Genomic DNA, 21,349 nt, shown 5'->3' on the forward strand with positions numbered 1-21,349 from the left:
CTTCGGGCTTTCTCATCTAACTGCTGACACCAGGGAGGACTAGAGGATGACACCCACCACCTTTTCTGTGAAAAGCAAAGGAGTCTAAGCCTGTGCACGTCTGAAGCCCCTGAGTTCACCTCCAGCCCTGGGGGAAAGAACGATAACGCCTTTCCTATCGACCACATCTCTGCGGTGATACACGATGGTAAACAAACACTCATCTCCCAGAAACCAGTGCTGGCAAGGCCGCAGTTCCTGGTGCCGTCAGGAATCTGCGCTTTCCCAGCGTCCAACAGATCATCCTCTGTACAGGCACCGATTTCTTCAAAGACAGATGCCTCTCAGTCCTCAGGGAGATTCATGGAATCACTCTGATGGTGGCCCAGGAGGCAAGGAAGCATTTGCAGAGGTCTAAGGAAGTCATCTAAACCACATTCTCTTGAGAACCAGACTTCTGATGAAAGTATGCCTTTATTTGCATTTTTATGTATATTTTTCTGTATCTAGACTCCAGTATTCATGTTATATGTGGTAATTCATCCATTACACTGTACTTTCTTTTTTTTTTCTTCGAGACAGGGTTTCTCTGTGTAGTCCTGGCTGTCCTAGAACTCACTTTGTAGACCAGGCTCGTCTCAAACTCAGAAATCCGCCTGCCTCTGCCTCCCAAGTGCTGGATTACAGGCGTACACCACCACTGCCCAGCTACACTGTACTTTCAATTGTATCTCATAAGTATTTTTTTCCTTCCTACCTGAGAAGGTGTTTTAAAATTTGAAAGTGAAGCCCCCTCAGACCTTTGCTCCACCAAGTTCTTCAACTGGTGAAGACAACTACAGTAGGTTGTGTCACCTTTCTCAAAATATTCCAAATATCTTCCTTATTGTAGGATGCTTTATGTATTTATTGCCATGCTGCCTTTAGCCAATGAAGTGCAGGTTATCGAAGCTAGGGGCACCTCACACCATCTTTCCTTTCCCTCGTCATGTTTTAGATAGCAGCTGTTCCCTCAGCGTAGGCCTCAGAGTGCAGACAAGCGGGAGCAGCCTCACAGCGGACAGCTGATGGGCGAGAGGTGTGGGTGACTTGTCAGCTGCCGTGTAAGACACTGAGGTTCTCAGGGTCACTCGTTCCCAGAGGAGGACCATAATTTCCCTGATGGCTATGTCACTGTAACACACCATTTCTTTCACAAAAGTCAGTGAGGGGTAACTCCCTGGGACGCTCCCTGACTCTTAATGAGAGCCGCTGCGGGAGTGCAAGTCTTGTGCGGATGCTAACCGCTGGCCATCCGCGACCTGCTTCCACACACGCAGCGCTCCTCACCTGCTTCACAGGCCGGCTTCACTGACCTCAGAGCCAGGCTTTTCCAATCCAACAAGGAGGGTCAAACACCAAGTGGCTATTGTATTTGTACTCAAAGGGCATTCTCGAAACTGTTGAAGATGTGGATAAAAGTTATTATGTTATTATCAGTAGAAAAAAGATCTGCCCCTTCCCTCTTTTACTTACCAGGAGGCACTGTTATTGGTACTTTTCTCTCTTTTCCTTCTTCACTGTTTGTTTGTTTGTTTTTCTGTTTTGGTTTGGTTTGTGGGTTTTTTGTTTGTTTGTTTTGTTTTTGTTTTGGGTTTTTTTTGGTTGGTGTTTTGGAGACAGGATTTCTCTATGTAGCCCTGGCTGACCTGGAACTCACTCTTATAGACCAGGCTGGCCTCGAACTCAGAAATCTGCCTACCTCTGCCTTCCAAGTGCTGGGATTAAAGGTGAGTGCCACTTGCCTGCCACTGCCTGGTCATTGTTTTCTTCATAACTGAGATAACCCCAGTAATAATTACAGCTACTGGCCCAGGATATAACTCAATGGTAGAGAATATTTTTAGGTACATTACCATATATTCAATGTCCAGATCCCAAGTTTCCTAAAAGAAAGGGAAAAAATGTAATAACTATAGTTATTATTTATCGACCTTCATTTTAAGAGAAACCAGAGTCCTAGGAGGCTTGAATGCGTAGCCAGCCCACCCCTGAAGAAGCCAGTGAGAACATCTCATTCCAGGTGCTCGTGATCGGCATGTGGACCCTCCTAATTATAGGTTAACGGTAGTAGTGGGGATCGTAACGAAATCACTGTCCATGTGTATCGAATGTCCGTAACGAGCTGTGTTTTTGCATGCACTGTGATTCATGGCCTAAGTGCAGTTATTACCAGGACATTTTGTCACTAGAAAAATGAAGATTTAGAGAGGCCCAGGGGAGCTTGCTAGCGAGCAGTCTTCTATCCGTGCCACGTACTGTAAACATCATCGAATGCTTCCTGGGATTCAGGCGGTGTCACTGACACATGTGGCAGCTACGACAAGTCAGGTGATGGCCCTGTTCTCACAGAGCTTACACTGTAGCGAGAGAGGAAAAACAAGGAACAGAAAACTAAGAGATGGCTTCAGGAAGTGTCTAATGCTCTAAGAAAAATGAAACAGGGTGACTGATAATTATATAAGTTACTTTTCTATTGTTGTGGGGTAAAAAAAAAAAAAAACCATAGCCAAGGCAACTTACAAAAGAAAGAATTGCATTGAGCTTTATGGTGTCAGAGGGTGAGTCCACGATGGATCAGCAAAGGCTAGCCGAGAGCTCACATCTTGATCTGTAAGCAGGAAAACACACCGGAGTAAATAGAACTAGTCTTTTGAAACATCAAAGCCTGCCCCCAGTGACATATTTCCTTCAGCAAGGCCACACCTCCAAATCCTTCCCAAACAGCCACCAACTAAGAACCAAATGTTCACAGCCACTGTAATGATAGACGGGAACAGGGACAATCTTAGACAACAGATGAGGGATGAGGGGGGATAAGTAATGTGAAGCCAACTGTGATGTTTTTAATGAAAATGTCCCTGTAGACTCAAGATGTTTGAATACTTGGTCCTCTAGGTTGGTGGCACTGCTTGGATAGGTTTAGGAGGTGTGGCCTTTCTGGAAGAAGCATGTCACTGTGGCAGGGTTGGGGTGGGATGCTGAGATTTCAAAGCCACAAGCCATTCCCAGTCTATGCCCTCTGCTCTCTGCATATAGTTGGAGACAGGCCCTCTCAGCTGTACTGCATCCATGTTTGACACCTGCTGCCACAACAGCATGTCATAGGATTCTTCCCCCTTGGAACTGTAAGCCTAAGGACACTGTCTTTTATTAATTGCCTTGGCCATGGAGTCTCATCACAGCAATAGAAAAGTAGCTCACACAGTGAAGTCCAACTACTTAGTGAAACAGCAAATGCTAAGGTCCTAAGGGGAAGGACCTTGATATTCACAACAGTAACTGAGCTGGAGTGCGAAGTTGGCCTGTCTGGGGTTTACTTCCTTTATGGTTATTGAGATATGTGTTTTACATATTGCAAAGGCTGCCTATTTAAATATAAGCTTATGGATACTTTCATGGCAGCTACTCAATCTAAAAATATTTCCGGTACCCCTGAAGAAGTCTCGGTTTCAGAGAACATCCCTCACTGCCGATCCCTACCCTCAGGGAGCCACTAACCTACTGTCTGCCTCTCTGCATTTACACAGTATGACTATGTTACATGAATGGATGCGGATGTGAGGCCTTTTGTGGCCACTTTCTTTCATTTAGCATGGTGTTCCCATGGTTTGCCCATATGACGCACTTATCAATATGTGTCTTTACACAGTTATAACAGATTTTGTTTATCCATTCTTCAGTTTGTAAACATGGGTAGTTTTCATTCTTTGTCCATGATACATAGCACTGTTATGAGCATTCATACACAAGTACTTGTTTGGATAAAGATTTTCATTTCTCTTGGTATATATGTTTCTAGGAAAGAATTTCCCAGTGACTGGGTACTTCAGTATTTTGAGGAACTGCTATGTAGTTTTTCAAACTCTGTTTAACGTCCTCAGTATCATTATATGATGGCGATTTCTTTAGATCCTCACTGATATTGGGTATTGTCATGGGCATTTTTGTGGGTATTGGGGTTTCAACTTGTGCTTTCTTAATTACTAATGGGGCTGAGCAACTGTCTGCATGTATAAGGGCCACTTGTATCTATTTTTATGATAAATATTTATTCAGATTTCTTGTTGATGATTTAATTGGTTTTATTAATAATAGAATTTTGATAGGTTTCTGGATATAAGGTCCTTGTCGGTGTCTGAAAAGGCTTATCTTCCGTTCTGGAATTTGCCCTTTTCTTTTTACCTCCTCCTCCTCCTTCTTTGAATTTCAGAGCAACATTAAGATAATTTAATTATATCACTACTAGACTAGTGAACTTATACACAGCATTATTAAAGTCTTATGCATTAATAAGAAGAGGAATGTTTTGTGTTTTATTATTTTTTATTTACTTTATATCTTGATTACATTGTCCCCTCCCTCCTCTCCTCCCAGGCCCTCCCTCTCTTCTCCCCTCCCCCCATCCTGAAGTCACTCCTCCCTTTCTCCTCAGAAAAGGGGAGGCCTCTCACGGATATCAACCTGCACTTTTATTTTCTTGATGGTGTCCTCGGAAACACGAAAGTGTTGTTATTTGTGTTGTTGTTGTTGTTACTATTATGATTATGATTATTATCATGATCAATATATGTGGGAGTACACCATGGTGCACACATAGAGACCAGGGGACAACATTTGGGAATCACTTTTCTTTGTCCAGTGTGGGTTCTGAAGTCTGAAGTGAGCCGTCTCACTGGACCATGAAACAGAGAAGCTTTTATGCTTAAAATCCAATTGGTCTTAATTTTGACCCTTTCGTTTTGGTGATAACGTTTAGATTCCCTTGCACCTCTGGTTTTCTAGGGAAATATTTATGTATCTGGTGTAGACTGAGCACAGGCCCTCCCACATTCTAGACACATGGTCTACCACTGAGATATATCTCCATTCCAGAAGAATTTTGAGGTTTTTTTGTTTGTTTTATTGTTTTTTTTTTGGGTTTTGTTTTGTTTTGTTTTGCCAGGCACTGTAGCATACACCATAATCTCAGCAGTCAGAAGGCAGAGGCAGGAGAATCACCATCAGTTCAGAGCCAATTTCTTCTATATAACAGGTTCCAAATCAGTTAGGCTACACAGTAAGACATTGTATTAAAACAAAAAGAAAGAAAAAAGAAATGTAATTTAATTCTTACATTTAGGTCAGTGATTCGTTTTGACTTAGGATTTTACTAATTTTTAAAGTAGATCTTCCGATGGATCTACTTTATAGATCACAAAATAATGAGTTTCATTGTGGCATCTCCATGCATACACACTGCATCCACATAGTGTTTCAAGGGAGGAGTACGGTGCTGAAAAGAGTTGACTCCACTCTTGCATGTAGATAACCAGCTGGCCCAGCACCATTTGTTGACTAGGGTATTTTTAGCTGGGCTTATGCCACAAGTCCTCTAATCTCAGCTAATTGGGAGGCTGAGGCTGGAGGACTGCAGGTTCAAGGCTTGCAGGCTACAGAATGAGTTCAAGGTCAGCACCAACAATTTTGTGAAGCCCCATGTCCAAATAATGTGAAAACTGAGGGCCAAGGATGCAGCTCAGTAGTAGAGTGCTTACTCAGCACATATGAGGTCCAAACCTCAGTACCAAAGCCAAACAACAGACAAACAAACAAGCAAACAAGCAAACAAACAGGCAAACGTATTTCTCGCCTATTAAGTTGTTTTGGCACCTTGTCCGAAATTGACCGTAGTGTGTGGTTTATCCCCATACCATCAGTTCTTTGCTGGTCATCAATTCTTTGCTGGTCTCCATCGGAAGATCACTGTAGGTTTTGAACCTGGGAAATACTCTCCTTCCACCTTCAATCATTTTCAAGGTTGTGGTGCCTCTTCTGGGCTATGATTTCCATAGAACTTTTATAACCAGCCAGTCAATTTGAGGAAAAGACAAGATGTTGAGATTTTGATAGGAACTGCATTGCTAGCTTATAAAAATACAATCGGTTTTACATACTTATTTTGTACCTTAATGCACTTCTGAACTTGATGTGTTCTTAATTACAATTCATTACTGCTTCCTCCCTGAGACAGAGACACCGTGTTAGACACTAAAGAAAAAAAAAAACAAAGACGTTCTAAGGTGCTTATGACATGGGTTAAGCTTACTGGGTAAACAGGGCATGTTAGGAGCACACGAGGAAGTTGTTAACTGCCAAATGAGTGTTACAGAGAGCCGGAATTCTGAAAAGACAGCTTCAGAAGTCTGGAGTGGGAGGGGAAGAGTCGAAGGCTTGCTGCTTGCCTGCGCGTTCCACGCCTGCGCGCCTTCCTTCCACGCCTGCGCGCCTTTCTTCCCGTCTGCTTCCCTTTTCTACTCTTGTTTTCTTGCTCTACTTTCACCTGCCCAATTTCCTTGAAAACACAGGTAGAACATGGCCAGAGATGGCCGCCGTTTCTCAAACCTGGCTGGTCATCAGAATTTCTTGGAAAGCCCTTTAAAATCTAGATCCCAGTCTCCTGATACAGAGCTGCTGTGTCATGCTCCCAGGTGCTGGGTCACAGAAGGACAACTGTATTAGCATTTCGATCCCATTTTCTGCCCGAGTTGGGAATTTCTGGGTATGGTTATAATTATATCCACGTGTGGCTCGGAGTCGATCCTCACCCCACTGTCCCTCGGCTTCTTTTCAGGAGAGTCTCACGTCCAGAAGGTGACAAGGGCACCTGGATAAGACATCGTGAGTGAACCTGTGTGGCTTCTCCAGTACTGAAAGTCACCTCAGTTGCACACATTTCTGAGAGGGTTCCTTAGTGCACGTGTTTGTGGAGATGACCACTATATAAAACAGATGCTTATTTTTCATAAGTAAGAAGTGTATGGACCGTACAAGAACCTTTTGCTATGCAGGCCATGTTCCTTCCAGTCACTTGTAGGGTTGATAGTCATTATCTAGGATTTATTGGTTTTTTGGGGGAGGGGGTGGGGACAGAAATCTGCCTGCCTCTGCCTCCCAAAAACTATGATGAAAGGTGTGTGCCCCAACTCCTGACCTTTTAATATTTTAAAAAATTGATTTATTTATGTATATGAGTGGTCTATCTGAATGTGCCTGAATGCCAGAGGAGGATATCAGATCCCATCCATTACAGATGGTTGTGAGTCACTAGTGGTTGCTGGGAGTTGAACCCAGGTCTTCTAGAAAGGCAGTCAGTGCTCTTAACTGCTGAGCCATCTCTCCAGCTCTTAATGTTTTTTAAATAAACCAAGTATCTGGTTTCCAAAGTCTTTTGCATCTCAGCTTTCCCAGAAGTAACTGATCTTTTAAAGATACTTTTAACTACACAGAATATTAGTTTGCAGTGTTAAGCATGTATATAAGTGTATATATTTTTCTACAGCCTTTTTCTCACCATGACGCCTTTGAGATTTATGCATATGATACTAATAGAACTAATCTGTTCTTAATAACACATTAATATTATACAATGAGTGCCAAAATAATACTATCCTGCTGTATGACTGCTTCCAACTCTAGTCTCTCATAAGTAGAAATGAATTATGTCAATAGTTTTGTTGGTGGTGGGATGTTTTGGTTATTTTTTAAATTTTTTTATTTTTTAGTTTTTTAGATTTCAGTTCTTCATGCCACACACATCCTTGAGTATGTCTCCTGAGACCCTTGTGGGAGTCTGTCTGGGGTATAAATTAGAATGGAAATTGCCCAGAATGGATATGCACTTTTGACTTTACCAGGTTGTTTTTGAGGCCATTCTGCACAATTAACAGCTTAACCATCTTTCTCTGTCTCATCAATGATTTATGAGAATGTCTCTTGCTCCACACCGAGAACCAATACCACCAAGTCTGTATGGTCACCATCAGGCTGCAGAGATTGTTCAGTGGGCGAAGGAGCTTGTCAGCAAGCCCGACAACCTGAGTTCGATGCCCCAGACCCACACAGTGAGGGAGAGGACTTCCTCACGCTGTCCTCTGATCTCCACACTTGTGCTAAGGCCCGCATCTGTTAAATATACATGTAAAATATTTTAAATTATTAGGAAATAAACGTCGTCCTGGGCTTTCATAGATTCTAATAGCGTAGCTTAAGGGGATGATTGGAAATAGGCTTTCAGATGTTTGACAAGCAGAGATTCTCTCTGCCCCACACATGTATATGTACAATGCCTAACACGTTGACACATGAGTGTTCGTTAACTGTGTGTCACTATGACTACATGCCTGACAGCGTCAGTTTAAGGGAGGAGCAATTTATGCGGGTTCATGGTTTCAGGCAATATGGCCCTTTATAGAGGGGAGGCCTGGCGTTGCTGTCGGTCGGACTCTGGTTCACATTGTGGTTGGCCAGGAAGCAAAGAGCTTAATAGGAAATGGAGCTAGGTTTTAACCTTCAAAACTCCACCCTCAATGACTCACCTCTGCCAGTTACATCTCCTGCCACACAGTTTGACAGTCTTCCAAAACAGCGCTACGGGCTGACACCAAATGTTAGCACATGAACCATGAGAGAGTTCATACTGAACTGCCTACAGAAACGTCTCTGTCTTTGATTAGACACATCTATCTTGGCTGTGCTTAGATCATTAAGAAAGGTTTGCTCAACAAACCTTGTAGATACACATTGCTGTTTGTTTGGTATTTGTGTTTGTTTGTTGTTGTTGTTGAGACAAGGTGGCCTGGGCTTTCATAGATTCTAATAGCGTAGAAATTGTAATCCTCCTGCCTCAGCCGGTCAAGAGCTAGAATTCTGGATGTGTACCACCACACCTAGCACTGAAGATGCATTTGATAAGACAGCAGAATGTGATTTCCCAGTCCACGGGGTGTTACTTAAAGCCCTACCTTTGCCAGTTAGGCTGACAGGAGGTGGTTGGTTCCTTTCTGGATGCTCTAGATACATGTCAATGCTTAGGGCAGGGTGCATGTCAGAGCCGCCTGGCAGCCTCCTGGGCGGTGTCACTGTGTGGCTTTTTGAAAGCCCGGAGGAATCCGCGCAGCAAGTGAGAGGAACGATGCATGAAAACAAAAGGCAGTGGAAAGAGTGACCAGCCAGCAGGCTCCGGCAGGCTAGAACGCTCTGTCCTTGTTATTGGTGCTTCGTGAAAATGCCGCGGGCCCTCTGGCAGGGTCTACAAGGTAGAGGCTTCCTGGGAAAACAGAGGCGAGGGATGAGGGATGCGGACCTGGAGGTGGGCGTTCTCATTCCCCGCTTCCCTACGGATGCTCCACAGTGAGGACGGAGGGAGACCCCTGTGCCCCTAGTAGGTGTCTGATGACCTTTCCTCTGTCCTGGCTGCTTTCCCGAGAGGCTTTTCCTCCCACTCACAAGCGGCAAGCTGTGGTCTCAGAGGCCTAGCAGAGCTGGTCTGGGCGAGAGGCTGGGTGGAGCCTGCTCTCAGTAGAGGGATCTAAAGGTCAGCAGAAGGGAGGCAGCAGGGCCCCCCATCCTGGTCAAGGGGTGTGTTTGTCACAAAGCGGTGACTCTGATTGGGATGCCTTCATTCCAGCCTGCTTGCTTCTGATCTGAGAAGGACTGGCTGCTGCCCTACTAAGGCAGCCTCTTTTCAGTTTTCAAGAAACCAGGAAAGGGAAGAGCTTGAATTTTTACTCTTTGTAAGAATTCTGGATTTACCAGAAATCAACCTCCACATTCCCTCCTCGGAGTCGCCTTTCTGTGACCTATAAAATGACAGAGAGCAAGGAAGGGACTTAGTCCACATTCTCTTCTTGTCTTAAAAAGTGACTGTGAGGACAAGGAGTAAAAATAGACCTTTGCGGATACAATAGGACCGAGCAGGGTGTGGTTTGCCTGGCAGCTGCACAAGCCGTTGTTTCTTTTGGTCTTGGAATGCTCCAGACTTTGCCTCTGCCTGGTGGAATCCTAAAACACTAGCTTGAACGTGGCCTCTTGGGAGTAAGACTCCCGTCTCTAGAGTCAGCCATTCCCTTCTTTCTGATTTCCTAGCATTTCACTCTCATAAAAGGCATACATTGGAGCTAGAGAGAGGGGGTGTCTCAGTGACCCTCCCCACACACACACAGTGGGAAGGGATTGAGGGGAAGACACCTGACATCCTTCTGCATGCATATGTGCACAACTGTACACACCACACACACACACACACACACAAGCATTCATCATATTTTGTCATAATTATTTATTTGGTATTTTGCCTTATTGCATTTCCTCAGCATCTAGACTATATTTTAGCATCATAGTTCCTTAATAGGTGTTTATTGTATGAATCAAGGTTTCTTGGCACTTGTATTTCAGTCTCAAGTGTTTATTTCGTCTGTTTGACTGTGTGCTTACTGGTGTTTTTCAGTGCCAGGGACAGGTAGAATACCCAGGGATTCAAACACACTAGATAAGTAGTCTACCACTGCATACCCCACCCCAACCCCAAGCCTGCTTCTGTTTCTCAATTAGCCCTGGCCTCTTCTTCCTTAGGGTGAATTGCTGGCAGTTTCAGTTCAGTGTAGAATACAGGGTTTGCTAAAATGAAATGTAATTTTTTTTTCCTAAGGAATTGTTCTAGTAGCAATGTGTTTCCGATATCACTTCTGTTACAGGTACGGGAATTGTTTTCAGGAAACATTGCCACCATTACCTCTGAGAGGCAAGTTAGTGGTTGTTATTTTCCATTTACAGATGGGCAAGTGGAAGCTTTCTTTTTCATTTACCAATTACTCTGCTTAAAGAAGTATGTGAGGAGTGTTAAGGGTTCCCAAGGTGTAAGAGACTAGTTCTTTCTCTGAAGAAAGTTATGCTCTTATCTGAATGAAGATACATTTGCGCATAAAGGCAGCTGTGATTTGGGAGCCCATGAGGTGTGGGAAGGGTCCCAGCAGAACTTCCAAATGGAATATAAAAGGTAGGTCAGAGAGTGTCCAGCCAACAGGAGTGTGGACATCACTGTGCTGTTGGACATGAATAGATTCTGTGCTATTTGTTGTCCATTTAGCTTCCATTGGTTTCTTGCAACTGCTGAAACAAATTCACACAAACTGGCTGACTTAAAACAACAGAATTTTATTTTCTTCCAGTTCTAGAGGCCATAAGTCTGAAATGAAGGTTTGGGCAGAGCCAAAGTCTCTTGAGGCTTGGGGGGTGGGGTGGGGATAATGGTCTCCTGTTTCTTCCAGTTAGTGATGGCCTCAGGCTTTCGTTGGCTCCTGGCCACTCCAGTCCAATCTGTTTCCTTGGTCACATGGACTCCTCCAATGTTGTAAAACTCCCCCTGCTGCTCCCTGTAGGAATGTGTGTGACTGAACTAAGGACCCACCCAGAATGTGGGGCTAAGCCTCCTCTCTCATGACCCTCAACTGAAATCACAACTTTTGCCGTGGAATGCAGTAAGTACCATTGGGTTCTACAATTAGGCTGGGGACATTTACTGTGGGACAGGGAAGACCATACTCTTTTCAGCCCTGGGCTGTATCTGATAATCTGATACCCCCATGCTATGTCACCTGGCTTCCTTTGTCCTCTGGCTAGACCTTGGGCTTTCAAATGGAAGACATTAGCAAGCATCAGAGAGGAGGAAGAGACAGTGAGGCTCCTCTCTGTCTTTAGCAGGGTGCTTTCATTGTCAGTAGCAGCGATGGCCACATTCCACCATAGCTCCAGCACTTTCTGGGCTTCCGTTCCCTTTTCTCTTCATCCCTGGCTTCTATTAGCACTATTCTGCTATGCCTAGTACCCTGACTGCCCATAACTCTGCCTATGTCCTGTAGCTATGTCCTAACCACCTGATTGTCAAAGCCTCAGTTGATAATGACTTCAGGTTTCTGCTATGATCTGGGTCGATAAAAATCTCAAGAGGCAATGTCTTCATTTCTAGAACAGAGCTAAACTCAGGGACCCACAAGCGAAGCTGAAGCAATGGCCAGTGGGCACTGGATCTGGCTGGCATACAACTCAGTGGTCCCTTGGGGCCTCTCATACTGAAGTGCTGTTTCTGTAACCCGCTGGTGTCTTGCTGCCATGACTCTTGCCTCTGTTGGTATTTTTTATGTATTTTATTTTGTTCTTCTACCCAATGGGGTCTCCTGCCACCCTGGTGTCTGCTGCCATTGACTGTGGCCGCCATCTTCCATGTAGTGTTTAGTTTAGTGCTGGCTCCCTCTAGTTTTATTTCATACCTGTTCCTCAAAAGGGCCCAGCTGGCTCAACAGTTATTGTCCCAGTGTCATCAGAGAGTAGATTTAGCAGGATGAGAAGTTACTAAAGATTTTGAAACATGGGGAGCAAGATAAAAATCCATCTTAGGACTACTTATTTGATGATAGTAGTCAGTGTGGAAACAAAGAGAAGTTAATAAGCAATGATAACAGTCTGAGTGAGAATGTGGGGTCCAAAGCCGGGCAAAGGGAAGGTTCCCGTGAGACACTCAGGACATGAGGCATGCAGGAACAAGCCAGTTATGAGTTCTTGGCTTTGAATTCTTTTTAGTGCCAAGGTCTCATCCAATAGCTTTATTTTGTTTTCAGACAAACTTCACATTTTAAGGGAAATACACAAATACCGCTAGACGTGCTGATAATGACAGCATGATTTTTAAGATTTATTTTTATCTTTTTGTGTATGTATAGATGTATGACCTTATTATCAGCTGTTATCTCTTGGAACACACGCAAGCGAAGTCAAGAAGCAGTGGTCCTACGAAGAGAAATTGAACCTGAATATTTTATTTAGTTTATGTTTTCTAGAAGAACAGAACTCAAACTGAGACATTAAGCCAATGTTTTATTTAGGAGATGCGATCCTGGGGCAGCAGCGAGTGTTAGCGGAAAAGGGAAACAGAAAAAGACAAGGTGTTCTGCCAGAGGTGCCTGAGCAATGCACGGGAAGATGGTGTCCCTCCGCGAGTGGCTTTGCAGAATAGTTCTGTGCTACGGGATGAAGCCGTGCCTCAGATAAGGCCTTGGGAGGAGGCAAGGCAAGGAACCCATCTTCTTGGGGCCTTCCCCTCTCCTGGTTCCCAATGTCCCACGCTCATCTCTTTGGGAACTACTTTTCCCACATGTTGGGTCATGTCACCTGTGCCCTCTTACCTTCTTCCCCGGCTACAGCCAGTACTCTGTAGCACAGCCTTTAACCTTGGTGGAGGAGTACAGGGAAGCTAATAACTTGCATCAGTACCTGCTGGGCCTGGTTGCTCAGTGGTAGAGGGGCAGGTGCAGGGGTGGGGTGGGGAAGCAGCTCTGGGTTGTAGGGCTACCTGGGCTACAAACAGAGGGAGTCACAGGCAGTCATGGCCAGACTAAATTAGCAACTGAAAATTTGGGAGACAATAGGAGTGGACTCTGATGAGTATCTAAGGTGTGCCTGGGAAAGACAGATGGGATAGAAAACACAGCTGCATCTCAACAAGCACTTGAAGACTCAGAACTGGAACCACCCAGGGAAAAGAGTCTTCTGAAGGCTTCAGAAGCAATAACAATTTATGTTCCATATCTGATTAATCCTAGATAGCATTGACTAATGAGGTAGGAACATGGGTTCTGGAGCCAGGCAAGACTTATGCTTACAAGTCACCCTGTGAGTGCAGTGGGAAGTTTCCTCATCTTCTCTAGGCCTCAGTTCCCCTGCCCTTTCCATGTGGGTGATCAAATAGTCAGTTCATGCTATAGACTTTACCTGATGCTCAGTATACAGTAGATGCTAAAGAAACCCCAGTTTCCATGCCCTTTAATCTTATTCTGAGATGACTGTATAATATCACCAATATTCTCTTCTCCAGACAAACTTTCCTGTGCTGCTCCTAAGTGCCTACTGAATAAGATGAGGTTTTCTAGCTTGAGTCCTTCCATTATTTTCAATACAAGTGCCTCCTTCCATGCCCTGTGCTTATGGGGTGCCACTAAAGCCAGTAGCTCCCTTTAGTAGGCCCTAAGACAACAGCATGTCAACCCATCCCCACTGGGGATCATAGGCAGGACAGACAGCAGCCCCGCTGCTCTTCCCCTTCAAAGTAGGAAGGTTCTCGTATGCTTTAAGAAGGCATAGACAGGAGACTGGAGAGATGGCTCAGTGGTTAAGAGCATTAGCTGCTGATCCAGAGGATCCAGGTTCAATTCCCAGTGCCTATACGGCAGCTCACAACTGTCTGCAACTCCATTTGCAGAGGATCAAGCTACCTTCACACAGACATACATGTATGCCAAACATCAAATGTTCATAAAAATAAACAAATAAGGTACGCATGAATAGAGTGGAGGTGGGACCACATTTTTAAAAAAGCCCTTTTAAGATTTTTAAGAAATTTAAAATATTTATTTTAAATATAAAATATTAATGTTTATAGAAATTCTGGATCTGGAAAATACAATTATAAGGATGATTTTTAACGTATGTAAGTGTGTGCCTTTGTAGGCATGCACGTCATGTGCAGGCAGATGTCCACAGAGGCTAGAAGAGGGGGCCTGGATCTCTGGAGCTGTGAAAACTGCGCGTGGGTGGTGGGAAGCCAACCTGGGTCTTCTGCAAGAGCAGCATGTGTTCTCATGCACTGAGCTACCTTTCCAGCCCTAAGACGGTAAAAAGTGATAGAGTGTGCATACTAGTTATTAAATACCATCCAGATTTTTGTTTCAGTATCACCCCTGCCCCAGTCTTATAGGCAAGGCCTCACTATGTAGCCCTCCCTGGCTGACCTGGAACTCACTATGTAGACCAGGCTAACGCTGAACTCACAGCGACCCACTTGCTTCTACTCCCAAGTGCTTAGATTAAAGTTATGCATCAGCACACCATGCCCAACACACCCGTTTAAATGACTGCCAGTCATAATTTAAAATTACAATGACCTATATATTCCCTACTTTAAAGTTTTTGGTTATTAACACTTATTTTTTTACATATAATTTATGAAATTGATGCCTCTTTTAAACCTATGTCTCCCAAACAGAATGAAAGGGTATTTCTCTTAGTTTCCGATACACCCCAGGTGCCTAGAACATTTCATGGAAACATAGTGGTCCTTAATACCATAATCATGTAATTCCAGGAAGATTTGGGTTAAAAATTAAATGAATTAGGGGCTGGTGAGTAGTTAAGAGCATGCTCTTGGATAGGACCTCAGTTCAGTTTCTAGCAAAAGTGTCAGGCAATCCACACTTGCCTGAAACTCTGACTCCAGAAGATCTGCTGCTCTCTGCCTCTCATGGGCACCTGCACACATATCATGCATACACACACACACACATACAGAATAAAACTAATTAAAAATAGTGTATGCTGTCGTCTGGCCCCTCTTCTGGCTTCTATGCACACACGCACAATACAACTAATTAGAAATAATAAATATATTCAAATGGAATGCATGTGTAACAATGACTTATAAGATTGTATAAATTAGTGGCATAACTGCCATCCTCACTGTGTAAGCAGATACTGCGACAGTCTCTGAAGGGTGGCACTAATCTATACTGTCTTAGAACACATCCCTTGGTTATTTGGGGAAGGGATGATCACTCTGTTTAGGAGTAAACAAAGTCAGAGTCTGCTTGGAGATTAATTTCCAAAGAGCTTTTGACAGGTATGTGTATGCTGGAGGCCTTCCCCCAGGTGTTCTCAGAAGGTGATTGCTCATAATCACCCTTCTACAATATTGCTTAAGAAATTGATCAGCAAACTCTTTGTTCCCCAAATATCTCTAAAGTTAAACTTCAATCAAAGCATAGATCAATTATCTGAATTAGTGACCTCGATGGACTCTAATTGCTCCTGGACTCTGCAGCACTGTGAATTATCACCATCTGTCATGACAGGAGTTATAACCTATCATCAGGATATATAAAGAACTAATGACATCTATTGTAGGGCAAGTAGGCAGCTATGCTCAGCATGAGGCCAGTTGCTCATCTTCAGCTTGGGACAGATAAGTGAACGACTCTATAGAGGCCCCAGATCCTGGGTCAGGTAGGCACTAGAGAGCTAGGATTCAAGCCACCCGTTCCCACAGGCTTTGGTTTTTCTAGTACCTTCTTTTCAGATTCCACTTCCTCCTGCATAATATGTAGCAACACTATTTATGTACAGAGTTGCTGTGACAATTAAGTATATGTAAAGCAGAATTCTCAGCAGATGACAGCATTCACTGTGGCTGTAGTTTAGGAATGATAATGAGTCTTTTCCCCTGGGGAACAATCATGAAACCTCTCCAGAGAGAGGAAAAAACCCTTACTTGGTGGATGACAGAATTAGGTTCTGCAGAGGTGGGCGAACTAAAATAATTGTATTTAAAATTCCGACTTTAAAAAAAGGTAAAACCCTTACTTATGAGTTGACCACATAGACTTCCATTTTCAAGCTTGGGAAATTTGATCATGAAAATGTTTGTCTGACTGGGCGTGGAGGGTGGAGATCTGGAGAGTTGGCTCAGTATTTAAGAGCACTGGCTGCTCTTACAGAGGACCTGGGTTCAATTCCCAGCACCCACATGACAGTTCACAACTGTAACTCCAGTTCCAGGGGATCCAATACCCTCATACAGACCTACATGTAGGCAAAACATCAATGCACATAAAATAGAAATGAATAAATTAAAAAAGCATAGAGGGCTTGGGGCCCAGTTCATAGCAGTATCCTTGCCTAGCATCGACCTGAGTTCAGTCTCTAGCACCCAAAAGAAAAATGGTTGCACATAAACATGATCATTTAAGTGATTTTTTTTAAAAATGAGGGAAGAGAAGAGAATCAGTTGGGACAGCAAAACAAACCTCCTTTACAGAGCCAATAAATTCTGAAGATATCATGAAGCTTGAAAAAAATTGCTGGGCTGGAGAAACACCTCGCTTGGTAAAATGCTTGTCATGTAAGCCTGAATTTGACCCTCAAGAACTCATCTGAAAAGGCTGGTGTGGTGGCACCTGCCTGTAATCCCAGTGCTGGGAAGGCAAACACAGTGTGATCTCTGGGGCTGAATCAGTGAGCTCTGGGTTCAGTGAGTAGTCCTGTCTTAAAAAGTAAGGTAAAGGACTGGAGAGGGGGCTCAGCAATTAAAGACTGTTTGCTACTTTTCTGGGCTCCTGGGTTCAGTTCTTAGCACCCACATGGTGGCTTAAAACTGACTGTGACTTAAGTCCTAGAGGATCCTGTAATCTCTTCTGGCCTCCTTGGACATGCATACAACATACTTACATACATTCAAATGAAATACTCATACCCCAAAAAAGTTTTTTAATTTAAAAAAGGAGCTGGGGAAGAATTATTAAGGAAGATAATTATATCTTCCTTATCAACCTCTGGCTTACATACAAACATACACAATGCACCCCTACACACACACAAACACATACACACATACATGCACACAGTGTTGTGAAACCCACAAGTTACTAAATCAAGTAGGGATCATCAGTCATTGAAGACACTATTGAGGGACAATTGATAGGTATTAATGTTTGAATTATGACAACTGACACAACAAAAAATATCAGAGCCCTTCCTAGTACTCATTATCCCACAATAGGCAGGGCCCTTGCAGATATAATTTGTTCAGGACGAGGTCCTACTACAGGATATGTTCCTAATTCAATGTGATTGGTATGCGTATAGTAAGATGGTCACATGCTGACACAGACACACGAGGAGAACACCATGTGAAGACAGACACTGAATTGAAGTGCTGCAGTTGTGAGCCTTGGAATGCTCCTGGATGAAAAGGCAAGAGATTTCCCTACAGGATTGACAGGGATCATGACTTTGCCAACACATTCCTGCCATCAACCTCTGGAAAATAGATTTTTATAGTCATAAACTACTCAATTTGTGAGTATTGTGTTACCACAGCCCTAGGAAACCAATATAATGAACAAATTACCTCAGTGCACCTAAATATTACCCCACATGGACGAAAGCAAGAGCTTTCAAAGGAGAGATGTGTCTGATTCTACTAAACTTCATGTCACTAAGAGTAGGCCAACCTGATGCTTCGTCCCTCCTGATAAGATGCAATAAGGACACAATATTTGGTAGGCCAGCTACAGTAGGAGGTGGAGTTTATTTCTCTACCACTGGAGTCTAACCTGGCTTTATTTGCTTTTTGAAATTTTTAAAAAAATTTAAAACAAAGCACCTGTTTTTTAATTAATTATATTTATTTATTTTGTGTGCATGTGTGTGTGCACATGCCACAAATGTATGTAGAGGTCATAAGACAACCTGTGGATATTGTTTCTCTCCTTCCACCATGTGAGTCCTAGGTATTGAACGAGTTCATCAAGCTGGGTTAAAAATGCCTATACCGACTGAGCCATTTCAATGGTCCCTTGTTACTTACTCCCTTTTGCCAATATAATACTGTTGAGGTGGCAGAGCCAGGTTTAAGCCGAGGTCTCAGTAGGCCTTCCATATTCTTTAGGCCATGCCTTCTAGATGTAACAGACTAAGGAAACTGATCCTAATGGATGCCACCCTCAATGTTGAACTGGTTGCGAAATGTCCCCCACAGGCTCATGTCTTTGGACACTTGGTCCCCAGCAGATGGCACTATTTTGGAAGGTTCCTAGAGGAAGTGGCCAACTAGGGGTAAGAAAGCTTGGGGTTTTGTATCCCTACCACATCTTCTGTCTGTTCCCTGCTTTTTCATCCTGGCAAAAATATGAGGAAGTGAGTAGTCCCAGCTGCACACACCAGCTATCACAGAACCACCTGCTGCCCTGTATTCCCTACCATGGTGAACAGGATTCCTTTAGACTGTGCGTCCTTCCTTGCCCAAGTGGCTTCCTGTCAGGTCAGAACAGGAAAAGTAACAGATACACTTGAAATGCCAGAGAGAGCATCAACCATCAGCAGAGGACAGCCAACATCACAGAACGGTCTAGACAATGGTTCTTAATCTCATGTCGTTGAATTTTAGCAGGCTGTTTGTTATGCAGCCATGGATAACTGTTACACCAATATTATATATTCATGTGGTTAGAATAGATGGAAACTAGTCACGAGGAAACAATCAGGAGAAATTACAGTGTGGGGTAGTCTATGACAGTTGGCCTAGATGCTATACCAGTGCCCGTGTGTTGCAAAATAAAGTGGGAAGACTGGTTAGATAGGCTCCATCTGGGTTTTCCAATCCTTTTCATCACTTGGCTCTTTAGAACAGGTAAGAGGGCCAGGGAACTATTGGAGATTCAACAGGTATTGTTGGTGGTAGACACTACATGCCTACTATTAATTGGATGCAGTTTATCACTGAAGACTTCCTGTGCTAGAAGCTTAGTGTTCAGAGTGGCAACGTTGGAAAATTGAGAACTTTTTAGAGGTCCTGTCTACTAAAGGGTGGTGACGTCACTAACAGCCCTGCCCTTGGGATCAACACAGTTCTTTAGGAACTCAGTTCTCACAAGTATGGATTGTTACAAGAGCCAAATGATCCAGCCTTTCTGCACACTAGAGTCCTTTCTATTTCTCTGCCATGTTGGAATGCAATGGGGGTGGGAGGCTTTGTGAAAGGCCAAACAGATATGCTCACCTGATCTATCCAAAACTATAAATCAAATAAACTTCATTGTAAAGTGCCTAACCTCATGTATCTTGTTATTGTGACAGAACATGAATTAATGCAATGCCAAAAGCACCGCATAATGAAAAATATCTGTAGGTATTGCTAAATGTTCATCTTGGGACACTGGACTAGAGAAAGAGAATCAAATGCATTAATAAGATCTTAGACCAGGGGCTAGGGGAATCTAACTCATTTGGCAGAGTGTGTTCCTAACCTGCACAAAATCCTGGCTCCCCTCCCAGCAGGATCTACACTGAGAGGTGGTGGGGTAGGGGAGGGAAGGGTACACATCTGCAAAGCACTCAGGAGGTGGAAGGAGGAGGATCGGGAGTTCCAGGTCCACATCTACAGGCCTGTATTGAGGCCTGGGGATGGTGTGTGTATCCTAGGCTTCACAGAGGCTTCACAGTCAGCCTGGGCTATGTGAGAACTTGTCAAAAGCAAGCAAGCAAGAAAACGAGAGAGAGAGAGAGAGAGAGAGAGAGAGAGAGAGAGAGAGAGAGAGAGAGAGAGTGAGTTGGAACAAAGGGAAAGATTCTTATATAAGGCATTTAGATAATTGTAGACATTTTAATATGAACTTAAAGATATTATTAAATCATTGCTAATTTTCCCAAGCCTGAAATGGTATTATAGTTATATTGGATACACTTATTCTTTGAAGGCATATGCTGGATTATTTTAAGTGAGATGTCAATTAAGAAATTCTAATATTCAACTTACTTTCCAATGCTTCAATGGATAAACATGTCTATTCACAGGAAAGGTGACAAGAATATAAACAATGATGGAACAGAGTTGAAAGGTATATGTAATTAATTCTATTTCTTAAAACTTTGTAGGTTTTTAAATATTCAAAATAAAAGGCTGGGGATGGGGAGTCATGTCTACTCCATGAGCCCTTACTAACCTAATGCATGAGGAGCAGGCTGCCTTAATGAATCTGAGATCCCCTTTGGAGTTATCTGGACAATAAGCTAGCTCAAACCATGTGTGTGAGGCTGTATTGAGGCCTGGGGATGGTGTGTGTGCCTGAAGAACTGTGCATAAACTCAGCTTCCTTTCCTTTATACAACATCCACCAAAGTCTAGGTGCTGTGTGATAGAGTGTCTTGGGTCCCTGACGGCTGCATCGACTACTCCCTCATCCAAGCCAATGGAGAGAGCCCTAGCCATCTGGTTCCATTTGCAGACCCTCCATTTCCCAAGGGAGAGAGGCTGCCCCTCCCTGTGTGTGTGTTTATAAACAAAGTCTCATCTATTGAGGTCAGACTCTGGTCTCTTCCTGCTTTCTGCCTCTACTCTGTCTCTGAAATCTAACACTAGGCAGTGTATGCAATTTTTTTAAAAAAAGATTTTATTTATTGTTATATCTAAGTATACTGTAGCTGTCTTCAGATACACCAGAAGAGGGCATCAGATCTCATTACGGATGGTTGTGAGCCACCATGTGGTTGCTGGGATTTGAACTCAGGACCTTCAGAAGAGCAGTCAGTGTTCTTAACTGCTGAGCCATTTCTCCAGCCCCCTGTATGCAGATTTTTTAGGCAACTCTGGTAAACAGGTACCAAAAATCCAGGCTTATTGGGACCAACATAGTCTGATTATCCCCTTCCCTGAGGAGGTGGCCCTCATTCTAGTGCATCAGAGGGAGACTGGAGTCTTTTAAATGAGACACAAACCATTCTCTGCTCAGGTAGTTGGCCAAGGAACAGTGGATGTTGGGGTCTCTGTATCTTTATTTTTCTTAAGGGTACTGACTCTGTAAATGTTTTCTTTCCATAATAAAACCAAATTCTGTGAGGGGAGAGAGGGAGAGAGAGAGAGAGAGAGAGAGAGAGAGAGAGAGAGAGAGAGAGAGAGAGAGAGAGAGAGAGA

At 43.5% G+C, this 21,349-nt stretch overlaps 1 protein-coding gene across 1 annotated transcript in view; it reads right to left on the reverse strand.

The window, feature by feature from the left end:
• Window positions 1-496: 496 nt before the first annotated feature.
• Window positions 497-21,349, reverse strand: part of LOC127678443 (sterile alpha motif domain-containing protein 1-like) — a 36,721-nt gene continuing 15,868 nt past the window's right edge. Inside the window, exons 4-5 of the transcript XR_007976563.1 lie at window positions 2,542-2,629; window positions 497-2,378 (exon numbers count right to left, since the gene is read on the reverse strand). The gene's annotated coding sequence lies outside the window, so the exon portion shown is untranslated. The remainder of the gene's footprint in view (window positions 2,379-2,541; window positions 2,630-21,349) is intronic.

Source organism: Apodemus sylvaticus, chromosome 2 (genome assembly GCF_947179515.1).
Source record: "Apodemus sylvaticus chromosome 2, mApoSyl1.1, whole genome shotgun sequence".
In the NCBI taxonomy this organism is placed as follows: Eukaryota; Metazoa; Chordata; class Mammalia; order Rodentia; family Muridae; genus Apodemus; species Apodemus sylvaticus.